Source organism: Octodon degus, unplaced genomic scaffold (assembly GCF_000260255.1).
Source record: "Octodon degus isolate 3935 unplaced genomic scaffold, OctDeg1.0 scaffold00026, whole genome shotgun sequence".
Classification (NCBI taxonomy): domain Eukaryota; kingdom Metazoa; phylum Chordata; class Mammalia; order Rodentia; family Octodontidae; genus Octodon; species Octodon degus.
This window is the reverse complement of record NW_004524602.1, coordinates 13,005,188-13,018,398: the sequence shown is the minus strand read 5'-3', so window position 1 is coordinate 13,018,398 and position 13,211 is coordinate 13,005,188. Positions and strand designations below refer to the sequence as shown.

Sequence of the window (13,211 nt, the reverse complement as noted above, 5' to 3'; positions counted from 1 at the left end):
ATATATATATGAGTTTAATTAGTAAATCTGGCTGCAAATAAATACACAACTTTTTAATTAACACAAAGCTAAGCCAAAGATAAGACAGCAGAGTTATGATCTTATATGCCCCAGCCCCGTTCTAAATATAGAAGGAAATAAGAGATGAAGTGAAAAAGCGCTCATGAACACAACACCGGGCAGGGCTGAGGCTGAGTCTGCTGGGCTCTGGCTCCAGAAGGGAGGGGCAGCTCTGGGTTTTGTTTCTAGAGAATAATAAACACTACAACTGTTTTCCTAGGAAAATTTAAAATGTAGACTTTTGACTACTGCGGACCCTCCAAATTCACAGGAGTTATATTCTTAGAGCACCCTCCAATTATGAGGAACCATAAATTTCAGATATCGTCAGAAAAATCCCTTTAAGTGCCTAGTTTTTATAGTTTAAACCCTAAAAATTATCTCCCACAAGTATATAGTTTAATAAAATACTGTATTAGTAAAGCCTTAGAAGGTGCAGGGTATTTTGGTGGCATTGTAGGGAATTAACAAGAACGGTTAAGACAGCTGCATGTGGGGCAGCAAGCTGTGACAAGGCAAGAATGCCCATGCAAGGGCCGGGGAGCTGGCTCAGTGGAATAAGCGCTTTCCCGGCAAGCGCAAGGGCCTGAGTTCAATCCCTGGTTCTGCAAAATAAAAATAAAAATAAAAAAAAGAATGCCGTTCATCTGCCAAAGATAGGTTACAGGGCCGCAAGCAGCAAGAACTGAATGATGCTCTCGCATAGACTACTTGCAAACCTCCCACCAAAAAATTGGTTGCAGAGGATAGTTGCCCTTTCTGTGACATGATAGGGGTTTCAAGAGAAATTATTGGGCCAGCCAAATAGCTCAGCGGATTAAAGCATCTGCAAGCAGGCACAGGGGCCGGGGGTTCGATCCCCTGGGCCTGCTGTGACGGCCCTGCCCCAGGGCATGCTGAGAAGGCAGTTGAGACTGGGCGTGGTGGTGGGTTCACCTGTAATCCCAGCTCTTGGGAGGCTGTAACCAGGTGGATCACTAGGAGTCCGATCTAGCACTGAGACCCTGAACACCTAAAATAAAAAAAGTAGACCCTTCCCTAAAATAAAAAAAAAGAGAGAGAGAGAAATCATTAAATGTACAGCCTTAGGGTCTAAGGAAAAATCTGAACCACTACCACCCCAACCTCTGAACCACAACTTTGTCGGGGTATACTGTTTTCTAAGGTGAAGTTTTATAAAGCAAGGTTTACTAAAGAAACATATACAATACAAGATATGCAGATGTATATGTAAGAATTTACAATATTGGCCTGCAGTGGCCACCCCCAGAGTCTGCACACTGGAGAGGTTCAGGATGCAGTCAGAGGCTTGGAGTTCACTGTCCCTGTCAGGAGGCCTGCGGCCTGCACTGGAAAGCTGAAGGATCGGTGCCAGGGGCTGAAGGGTCTGTGCTGGAAGCCAGGAAATGACGTCGAAGGTGAAGGCCAAGACTGGAACTCCTCTGAAGAAACAGAAGCAGATCTGTCCTTCTTTCATTTCCTTAGTATAGTGTCGGGTGACAGGGCACCCCAGGCTGGGTTTTCAGTGTGAAACTGCTGAGCGAATTTAGTTGAGCTTCTCATGCTCACAGTCAATCAGCCATCACAATCCACCCCTTGTCAACTTGACAACTACACACATTTCCTTAAACCAGAGTCCAGATACAAAGACAAGCCATAATCACACCTAACGTGTTGTAACTACCCTGAGTACAAATGGAAACACACTGATTCCCTCCCTAGAAACAGGAAGCCAACTTTGGGTGGTACTTACTCTTAACATTCATTAAGCCTATCATTTTATTAAGCCTATCAACATTATCTTTACATTAGAATCATATGAGGAGAGAAATATTACAATTGGAATCTTTGTTTCTGTAACTGATGTAGCTAGTATGTAGAACTACCTTCCTTCTCCTACGCTGTCTGTATTCCTTTGGCCTTCAGCAAGCATGTCAGCTGGCCTTGGTTGTTTCCCTGGTGTAGTGACCCATGCCTTCATTCCTGAAGGCTCTGGACCATTTGTCCTTCTGCCTGGATTAGGTTGTTGTAGCTTCCCACCGACTTTGTTTAATATATGTGGTTGTTGCAGGGTCTCACTACACAGCTCAGACTCATAGTGATCCTCCTGCTTTCAGCCCCCCAGCGCTGGGATTACAGGCGTGCACCACTATGTCCAGACTCTGGCTGGCTCAGCCTGCCCTGGGGGCGGGGCTGGCATGGCATGTGATGCCAGGGATCAAACCGTGGTCCCTATGTTTGCCTAAACAGGCCCTTTAGTCTGCTGAGCTATCTCACCAGCCCCCTCACTGACTAATAACACAGCATGGTAATGCTAGGAGGCACCCTAAGGGATCTCTTGCACTCCAAGTATATTCTTCCTTTCCTCCATTGTGGATTAATAGTCCAACTTCTCCCTTGGTAGTCTGGGTCAACCACCCCTGAGAACACTGTGACTCTCCTTTTAGCTTGTTTCCTCAGAGGCATGAGGAGACCAAAAAATGACCAGGGGCAAGTCTTAGCTTCCATCAGTGGTATTGTTGTTGTGGTCCCTGATAGAAGCCTTCCCCTCTCTGAAACTAAGACTTCTCAGCCAGCAGAACACAAAGTCACAGATACAGAAGCTTTGCCAGTGGCTCAATGGGGTAATGTGACTGCTACCATTCCCACTTCCACCCCTTGCCTCCTGGACCTGTGAATCCTGGTGTTGGGTGAGGGAGTACTATAGAATGAACACTGACTCAAGGCAAGTACAACCCTTTGAAGAACTTTGCCACAGCCCTGAAAGCATCTACCACCTAGATGGTGCAGGACTGTGTCTTCAAAAGACTGTTCTACCTTTCTATCAATCCAGCCACCTCTGGATGGTGAGGAATACGGTAAGACCAGTGAACTCCATGAGCACGAGCCCACTGCCTCCTTTCTTGGGCCATAAAATGTTTTCCTTAGTCAGAGGAAATGCTACTTGGAATTCCGTGACAGTGGATAAGGCATCCTGTGAGTCCACAGATGATAGTTTTGGCAGAAGCATTATGTGCAGGGAAGCCAAATCCATATCCAGAATGTGTCTGAGTCATTGAGGACAAAGTAAAGTCCCTTCCATGATGGAAGTGGCCCAATATAATCAACCTATCTCCAGGTCACAGGTTGATCACCCCAGGGAATGGTACCATATCAGGGACTCAGTGTTGGTCTGTTGCTGGCATATTGGGCATCAGCAGTGACTGTAAGATCAGCCTTGGTGAGTAGGAGTCTGTGTTGCTGAGCTCATGCATACCCTCCATCCCTGCCACCATGGCCATTGGGCAATGACAAGGATGGATGAAGAAAGCTGACCACTATCTACAGAGTGGGTCATCTTATCCACTTGATTGTTAAAGTCCTCTGCTGCTGAGGTCACTGTTTTTAATTTTTAAAAATTCATTTATTTATTTGGTACAGGGTCTCACTATGCAGCTTGGACTTGGAGTGATCCTCCTGTCCCATTCTCCCCAGCATTGGGACTACAGGCTTGCACCACCAAACCTGGTTTCAGTGGCTGACTCAGTGCAGGGCTGGCATGGCACGCAGTATCAGGGATCAAACCCAGGTCCTTGCACTTGCCAGGCAGGCGCTCACACCATCAAGCTATCTCCCCGGCACCCCCAGATATCTTTATCACCAATTTCTCAGTTGTGTTCCAAGTTTCTAACCATCCAGCCAGATCACTGGTTACAGCCCATGAATCAGCATAGGGTCACACATCTGGCCACTTCTCCTCCCAGGCAGAATTTCCTACAAGGTGCACTGCCTGAATTGCTGCCCACTGTGAAGATTTTCCTTTGCCACCATCCTTCAAGGATGTCCTGGAAAGCAGGTGTAATGCTGCGCTGCCCACTGCAGATGGTGCCCACATATGGTGCAGACCCATCCATGAACCAGGCCCTAGCCTTCTGATCATATACTACATCCCGTGAAGCCACAGGTGCATGCTGGGAAGCAGAAGGCAACAGACAGCAGGAGTAGGAGCCATGAGCATCTGGCCACCTTGTTGTAATTTGCTTACACCCTCTGGCTTGATCACATATATACTGTTTCCACCTAATGACAGAATGCTGCTGTGCACATCCAACCTTATGACTCAGTGGGCCAGCTAAAGATCATGAGGACAGGCATGACAGGGATGGAAGGAACATGGTAAGACCAGTGAGTTGCATGAGACAGGTTGTATGGTAACTCGGTGTCCTGTGTCAAGTGCTCATTTTCCATTAAGGCCCAGTATCAGACCAAGAGCAGGTTTTTTTCTTTAAATCAAATTTTATTGGACATAAATATTATATTCATCTTAGGGAATTTATACCTGCGTGTGATATAACTTGTTTTTCTCCCCATTCCATTACTCTCCCTTCAACCTCTTCTCCCCTCCCTATTTACAAAGCTTTGTTTCTATGTTTTCATTTTCTTAACTTTTCCCTTCTTTCCTTTTCCCCTCCCTTCTCCCTTGTTCCCCTTCCCATTTGAGTATTTTCTTCCTATTTCACAATATTATACATTTTAGTTCTTATTTACACTTCGGTTTCTCACACCAGTACAACTGTGTGGTATTTCCAATGTGTGTCCGATTTACTTCACTTACCATAGACTCCAGGAGCATCCATTTTCCTAGACTATCCTTCTTCGTGGCAGAGCCATGCTGCGTGGTATTACAAAACCACCTTTTCTTTATCCACTCACCAGCTGATGGGCCCTTGGGTTGTTCCCAAGATCTAGCTATTACAGACTGTGCCGCTACACACATGGTGTGTATCTATCACCGTGGTGTGATGCTCTTAATTCTTTGGAAGATACCCAGGAGGGGATGCTGGCTCAAATGGGACCTCTCGTCCTCATTTTCTGAGGAACCTCCACAGATTCCACAATGGTTGCACTTTCTATACTCACCAGCCCACCCCAGCATTTGTTACTGGCTGATTTCTCGATAATAGCTATTCTTTCCAGGGTGAAATGGAATCTTAGTGTTGTTTTAATTTGCATCCAAGAGCTGTTTTTCAAAGGTAGTTGTCTGCAGATGATGGGTGAGCCTTGCTCCAAAACCCCGAAGGCCTCTGCTGCAATTTACCTCTCAGACTCCACACAGCACCTCTACCTGCCACTGCCACTTCGGATACCACTGGATCTGTGGGATTGTGTGGTCCCAGGGCATAGCACCCTGAACAGCAGCCTGGACCTGTTCCTGAGCCTTTTCTTGTTCTGGACTCCACTCAAAACTAGCAGCTTTGAGTCACTCAGAAGTGGGTCAGAGTAAGGCACCTGAGTGAGGAATGTGTTGCCTCCAAAATCCAAATAGGCCCAGGAAGCATTGTGCCTCTTTTTTGGTTATAGGGTGAGCCAGATGCAACTATCTTTTTCCTGAGAAAGGATGTCTCCACATGCCCCAGCATTAGGCTTCTAGAAATTTCACTGTGGTAGAAGGACCTTGAATTTTAGTTGGATTCATTTCCCATCCTCTGACTCTCAAATGCTGCACTGGCAAATCCAGAGTGGTTGCTACCTGCTGCTCACTTTGTCCCAACAGCATGACACCTTCACTATATGGACACTGTAGGAGAGAAAGCTGACCTAGCTTCCTATGTTGTGACACAAGGCTGGAGAGTTAATAGTACAACCCTGAGGTAGGACAGTGAATGTGCATTGCTGGCCTTGCCAGCTGAATGCAAACTGTTTCTGGCGACCATTGTGGACCGGTATGGAAAGGAAAGCATTTGCCAAATCAATAGCTGCATACCAAGCACCAGGATACGTGTTTATCTGCTGAAGGAAGGAAACCCCATCTGGTACAGACGCTGCAGCCAGTCACCACCTAATCCACTTTATGGTAATCTACCATCTTTCTCCAAGACCCATCCATTGTCTGCACAGGCCAAATGGGAGAAGTAAACGGAGGTGTGGCGAGGACCATCGCTGCACCCTTCAAGTCCTTGATGGTGGCACTCACTGCTCCAACCCTTCCAGGCATGCAGTATTGCTCTTGGTTTCCTATCTTACTAGCAAAGGCAACAATGACGGCTTGTTTGGCCTTTCCAACCATACCAGCCCTTGTGGTACATGTTAGGGAACCAATGTGAGGCCTTTGCCAAGTACTAAATCTATCTATCCCAATTATATGCTCTGAACAGGGGAAATGACTACCAATTGGTTCTGAGGATCAACTGGACTCACTGAGTCAGACCTTCGCTAAAACTTCACTGATCACCTGACCTCAACACGCCCCTACTCTTACTGGAGGGTCACAATGACATTGTGATACCCAGAATCATTGGTCGTTCAGAACCAGTGCTCAGTCATCGCAGAAATGACTGATCATTTCCCTTCTCCCAGTGTACACCAGAATATACAGTCCAAGACCCATCCACTGTCTGCACAGGCCAAATGGGAGACGTAAGCAGAGGTGTTGCAGCTGACCTGTGCCTCTCCAGGATCCAGTCAAGCCCACTGCCCTTAAGTTTCCCAACTGAGTAATGACAGTCCCCGCTGGATGTCTGGCATGCAGAGCAGCGACAAGGCTCTTCAGGGATGCCGCTGCTCTCCTCACAAATCTGTTTCTCAAGATGTTAGTACATTTCCTGGATCATCTCAGTGTGGAGGATTAGGTTTAACACGACAGATCCACTCGGCATTCCCATTCCCCTAAGCCTCTGAATCTCATTAACAGTAAGCCATGGAGTATCAGCCATCTCTAACTCCTTCACAGTGGGCCATCTTGAGTCCTACTTCTGCTAGCCAGCCAAATAAATTATTAACCTTTCTTTACTCGACATGCTGCAACATTGAATTCAGAATCCCAGCTTAACAGGCACATATCTATAAGCTCAGCCTGATCTGCGTATGTATTTCTGCCACCATCAAATCCACCCCCACACTTGCTCATCAGGTCTCTGCTCCTAAATTCCAAAACTCAAGCTGAGAGAGCAGCAGACTTTCCTAAGCCGCACTGTGCACCTCACCCTCAGAGGCCTTCTGCAATTTGAGCTTCGTTATAGGCTGAGGCAAAAATGGCTGGCGAGAGTGGGTCCTGAGAAGTGTCAGGTTATCCTGCTTGGTCAACACAGGATTAGTGTCCTCAGGTATTGGAGCGGCCAGCACCACAGGGGGTGGAGAAGTCTCTCCCCCAGGCAAAATAATCTCCTTAGCATTTAGGAGCTCAAGTCCTTCGCTGTCAGGATCCTCCCAAAGGCCTCCATCCTGGCTAACACGATCTCATTCTTTTCCAGAGAGCACCCTCACCTTACTTTCAAATACTCTTTGAGGCTGAGCATTAAATTTAGAATATAGTTCAGCCGACTGAATTACAAGGGCCTGTGTTTGAGTTTGTCATCTCAGCCCTGCAGCTAAGAGATTTTCTTTCAGAACACACTTAGAAACTTAAAATTTCTTGTGTATCTGAAGCTGGAATTTAAATCTTTGAGCTCCTTATTTTCCTTTAATTTATCCTCACAATCAGAAGATTTAACACTTCCTCTGGATGTTTGGAGCTGTTTTCCTTCACTAATTTGTCTAGAGATCCTGAAAACCACCAGTCAGCATATTTTCCTCCCTGTGAAAAATACTGAAAATTTTCACATACAAAGTCAGGAAATTCCTTACACCTCAAAATTGTAGGGGCCAGGGAGATGGCTCAGTAGAATAAGTGCTTCCCTGGCAAGCCCAAGGGCCTGGGTTCAATCCCCAGTTCTGCCAAAAAAAAAAAAAAAAAAAAAAACTACAAAGTGAACTCAAGCTCTTAAAAAAAAAAAAAAAAAAAAAAAAAAGTAAAGATAATCAAGTGGATCTACACTGCACATTACTCTAAGCAGTTCACACTAAAGACTCCCACGGAATTAGATCACAGCATCTTTAGATCTCACCAAATTAGAGCCAACTCCAGGAACCACTAAAGTCATTAAAGAATTGGAACTTTACAATTGTTTCTCTAGAGCCACTCCCGATACCAAAGTCAGTGTTTACTAGAGAAACATAGGATGCAAGATATACAAATATATGTAAGAATTTACAAGACTGGCTTAGAAGGACCACCCAGTGTCCACGTGGAAAAGTGCAGAGGGTTTGCCTGCACACTGGAGACCAAAGGACCCCGCTGAAGGTCTGGAGCTCAGTGCAGCGTCCCAGGCAAATCTTTATCTGGCTGATGGGTCTGTGCCAGAGGCTGGAGAATCTGCCCTGGAAGCCAGGAGATGCCATCCAAGGTGAAGGTCAGCTGGAGCTCACAGAGGCAGATCTACCCTTCTTCATTTTTCCCTTTACACCATCCAGGTGACAAGCTACCCTCTGGGGGTATGAAATTGGTAAGCAATGTAGCAGAGCTTCACTTACTCAAAGTGACACAATCACCCTCACAGCAGACAAGAAAACAGATCTGAGTCAAAGCAGGTACAGAAATAATTTATGAAAGCTTGCTGTGCTGGTGTAATGAAGCGTGAGTCAACAGCAACAATCTGACTTCACAGAATTATATTGTTCAAAACTGTGAAAGTGTAGCTTATACTCCTAACAATTTGGAAAAGGTCTGAAAAACCATGTACTAAAACTTATACCAGGCCTGAGTTCAATCCCTGGTACCACCAACAAAAACCCCAAAACAACTTATACTGGGGAGGGTCAGACAGATAGCTCAGTGGATTAAAGCGCCTGCTTAAGCAGATGCAGGGTCTGGGGTTAGATTCCCAGCCTGCCATGCTGGCCCTACTCCCGGGGGCACACAGGAGGAGACTGAGACTGGCTGGTGGCTCAAACCTGTAATCGCAGCACTTGGGAGGCTGAAAAAAGGAGAATGTGTGTAGTGAGACCCTGTACTAATAAATACATTAAAAAAAAACAAACCACCTTATACTGGGCTGGGGATATAGCTCAGGGGCCCAGCTTCTGCCTTGGAAGCCTGAGGTTCTGAGTTCAATTCCCATGCCCCCCCAAAAAAAGCTTACACTCTTGAAATGAGACACAAAGTACTCAGAATATACTTTCAAAATGCTTAGACCAAACTTACATACACAGTGTAAATAAATATTCAACATACTCTCACACACTTGAAAGAAAAAGGGGGACTTGTCCATAATCAAAACTTTATTGAAAAATTGCCATCAAAATAGGAGCTCAGTGCTGTGCACCTTACAAAGTCAAGCGTAATCACATTATCTTGGTATATTCATTACAATTACTGAACTTCTGATAAGGCTTTCTGTGAAAAAACAAATTCAGGAAGTTGTACAGATCATTAGTGTTGCTTTCTTCTAAATGAGCAACCTGCAAAGGAACCATGACAGTGCAGTGAATGAAAGTTTACTCCACCTTTGGTATAATTTTGTGGCAAAAGTACTTTATGTAAAAAAGACAAGTTTTAAGAATATCAGATTAATATTTATACGTAAATTATATCTGCATATATTCTGCTATGACCATAACTATCATTCTGGCTTCTCAAATTATATAAGGGGGTCTGTTTAGGTCCAAAACCTTAAACTCAACGTTAAAACTGCTCTGAAGATCCTCTGCCTAGGAAAGCTGCAGCTGCACCTTGATCCATGTGTCAGCATATGTGCACAGAATTCCAGGACCATGACGTGAAACGAGTTCCTCAGGAGCAATATAACTCTTTAATGTCGCACGCAGACTTTGTCCTCAGCTCTTAGCAAGCCACACCAAATGGTCCCAGCCTTATTGCTAATCCACTTCTAACTCTTCCAGTAAAAACATGGAATTCACAACTTCCCAAACTATCACAGCAAATTTCAAGTATAGTAATAGTAATTCTGCAAGCATTACTATGAAAAATTACATACATATATAATTATTTTCTTGCAGCACTTAAAGTGAAAGCAGATTTAATTAGATTTTATTAACCAATTGTTCATATAAGTAAAGGCTGTGGCATTTTAATTTGCACATTATTTGTTCCTTAGCTGATAATGATTTTTAAAAACCTGTCTTATGTTCTATGTACCAAAACTTTCAAATCGTACGATGTTAGAAACCCGTGTCCTACTATCTATACTTGTGCTTCCCTTCTGATTTGTTTTAATCTTATTGGTACAGGGCCTTGCTACACAGCTCAGACTCAGTGATCCTCCTGTCTCAGCCTCCCCAGCACGGCACTGCATGCGGTACTGGGGATCGAACCCGGGTCCTTGCACCTGCCAGGGAGACGTTTAGACTGCCAAGTTACCTCCCCAGTCTGATTTATTTTTAGTCCAAGCAAAGTGGGTGAAATAACTACAAAAGAATTGGGCTTTCCAAACTTAAAAAAATAGTACGAGATCTTTGCATAAACTTATGCAGTTGAACTGTACACCCGTTACTTAAAAAGCCCACACTAACACCGCATCTCTGGCTTAGGGAATACCAAGTGATTGATGTACCTTCTGTGAGTCTGGCCTTTCCTCCTGTAGGCTGGCACAAAACTGTTGAACAACCTACACAGAGAACCACTGTCTGAGCATGGCTGAAAACTGTGGTAATCTTGTAGCAACCTTAAAAAAAAAAAAGGGGGGGGAGTAGCAGATTAAAAGTGCAAAGCGGATGAAATCACAGCTGTTTACATACTTCCTGTAAAGAGTCAGAACTTCAGCGCTGTCCACAGCAAGTCATACACATAACATAAACTGGTCTAGTACCCAACTTCTTTTTTTTTTCCTTTTTGAGATAGGGTCCCGCTGTGCAATTCAAGCTGCCCTTGAACTCACTCGGTAGCACAGGCTGGCCTTGAACTCTCAGCCACCTGCCCAGTGTTGGGATTACAGGCACAAAGCACCACGCCCTGCCTGGTGGTGAAACAATGCCTAAGTGAACTTAATATTTCCAAAATTCTATTTCAGCAGGTAATTTCTCGGGCCTTGTTTCTGTGCTACATATCCAAAGCCCAGTATATATTTTACTGTTAAAGACTGTCTCCACTCTGGCCACAATTCAAGAACCATATATGGCTACAGGCCACCATGGTAGGCAGCAGTGTTAGCTCCAGAAACATCCTAAATCTCCACTGCGTCATGACAAAGAAAGCTCATCATCTGCACAGCTTACTAAGTGAAATCGTATCCCCTCCGGATGCCCATCTCTCCCCAACCCCTACATTTCGACTACTGAGTATATTTCATAAAACTACTATGGGCAAGTACATTTTTTCCCATAATGTTATTGAGAAACAAATAGCAATGAGACAGTTTCAAATCAAATTAGTAGGACAGTTTCAATAATTAATACATTGCATATTGTTTTGTTAAGTACATTTTGAAAATGTCCCTTCAGACATTTCCAATTCTGTAATCTCACTTCTGTTCAACAAAGTCCTAACGTATCTAAATGCACGCACCAAAATAGCCACCTCAATGGAAATTCCCTTTAGAAAAAGACTTAAGACTTGAAAATTTACCTGGACATTTTACATCCATAAAATAAGAATTTGGACTTTGAACTAGCCGTTTCTTCTTATGTTTTTTCTTTTCCTCTTCCAAGGAAGGGTGTAGTAAATCTCTGGCCAACTGAATTAACAAAACAAAACACACATTATTATTGCTGGAGTTAAAGCACAATGCTGGCCGATTTAACCAAAGGAGAAATACACAGGCGAAAAATAGGTCTAACAGACACACTTAGCCGAGGCAACGCTTCAGCTGTGACAGCTGTTACTTTTTAAACCCGGTAACTTTCACTATTCTGCGCTCCCCGAAGTCCCGGAACAGGGCTTCGCGACGATCTGACGCATATGGTAAGGCTAGTCTTCTTTACTGAGTAACTGTCCTCTATAAAAACACATCTGGGGACCGGGGAGATGGCTTAGTGGAGTAAGAGCTTCGCTGGCAAGCGCAAGGACCCGAGTTCAATCCCCGGTTCCGAAAAACACCCAAACCGATCGGGCAAGCTAGGCAACACCGAGGCTCTGACCCTGGCACTCCCCGGCACCCGGGGGCGCCGACCCGGCCCACCCACGCCCCGGCGATTTCTGAGGTGACAAGAGGCGGGGCGGGCCGCCCTGGACCGAGCGCGCAGAGCAACGGCAAAGGCCGGCAGCGCTTCCCGGACACTGGAGACGGGCGAGCGCCGAGGCGCGAGAAAGCCAGCGGCGCCGGGCCCCAGGGCCTGCCCCGGCCCTCGCAGCCCCGGCCGCGCCGCTCGCCCGGGCAGGTCCGCACATGCCCGCCTCGCCCGGGCACCCCGCCAGGCCGGGCAGCGAGCGACGCGGGCCGGGGCCGTCGGCATCGGCCGCCCCGCGAGACCCTCGACAGGCAGAAGGCCGGAAACAGGCCCGGAGCCCGAAGTAAACAACTCACAGGCATGGTGAGGAGCTCGCCAGCCGGCCCGACAGCGCAAACCACCGACAGCACAGCAGCGCCGCACGCCAACGGGCGCGGGGCACAACTTCCGGGATAGAGGCGGCGGGGCGGAGCGGCTCGCGCGGCGGGCGGGGCCGGCCGCTCTAGGCGCGCCTCTCTGTGGTGGGTCGCCGTGTCCCCGGGGAAGCGCCTTTCCGCTGGGGGATGTGTGCGCCGCGGCGCGACCGCGTTGTGTTCCAGCGATCTCCGTGCACGTGCCCCCGTGGTGCAAGCCTGTCATCACAGCACTGTGGGAGGCTGGGGCGGGAAGAACGCTGGTTCGAGCCCAGCCTGGGAAGCTCAGCGAATGAGCGAGACCCTGTGCCCTGAAAAAGGGGATGGGAGGGGGAATCAGTGCGAAGGCGCGGGGTTCAATCCCTAGTACCTCCAAGAGAGTGAATGGTGATTAGTGGGGGGCAGAAAATCTATGAAGTGGGGTTGGGTTTGTTTTTTTGAGGCTCTTCTTTCCCCTCCGAGGGACCTCCGGGGACAGCTTGGGAAAGCGACAGGTGCTGCCGACCCACAGACGTGAGGTGGCTTTGGTGCAAGGGACAACTTGAAGGACGGGAGCATGTGGGGTCGAAGATGAGACACGGGAGACACTTGCCTGGAAATTGGCCCGACTCGACGTTCAGCACTGCTTACCGCCTACCCACCGCACCTCCATCTAACAGTCGGCTCCCGCTGCCTCACCCAGATCGGCATTCAGGAGTCTTTCCCCAGTTATTTTACATTAACTTTATAGCAAACATTTCTGTGGATAAATTTTTGTGTAGGTCTTTGGCTGTTTACTTAGGATAAATTCCTAGAGGAGGAATCAGTGAGTCAAACATT

The 13,211-nt window shown here is 46.6% G+C and overlaps 1 long non-coding RNA gene across 1 annotated transcript; it reads right to left on the bottom strand.

Annotated features, from left to right (window-relative positions):
* Positions 1-9,114: 9,114 nt before the first annotated feature.
* On the bottom strand, positions 9,115-12,439 carry LOC111816056. Its single transcript, XR_002820589.1, has 4 exons — positions 12,336-12,439; positions 11,438-11,546; positions 10,428-10,538; positions 9,115-9,315 (listed from the first exon to the last, which is right to left on the bottom strand). It is a non-coding gene; the product is annotated as an uncharacterized LOC111816056 (long non-coding RNA).
* Positions 12,440-13,211: the final 772 nt, after the last annotated feature.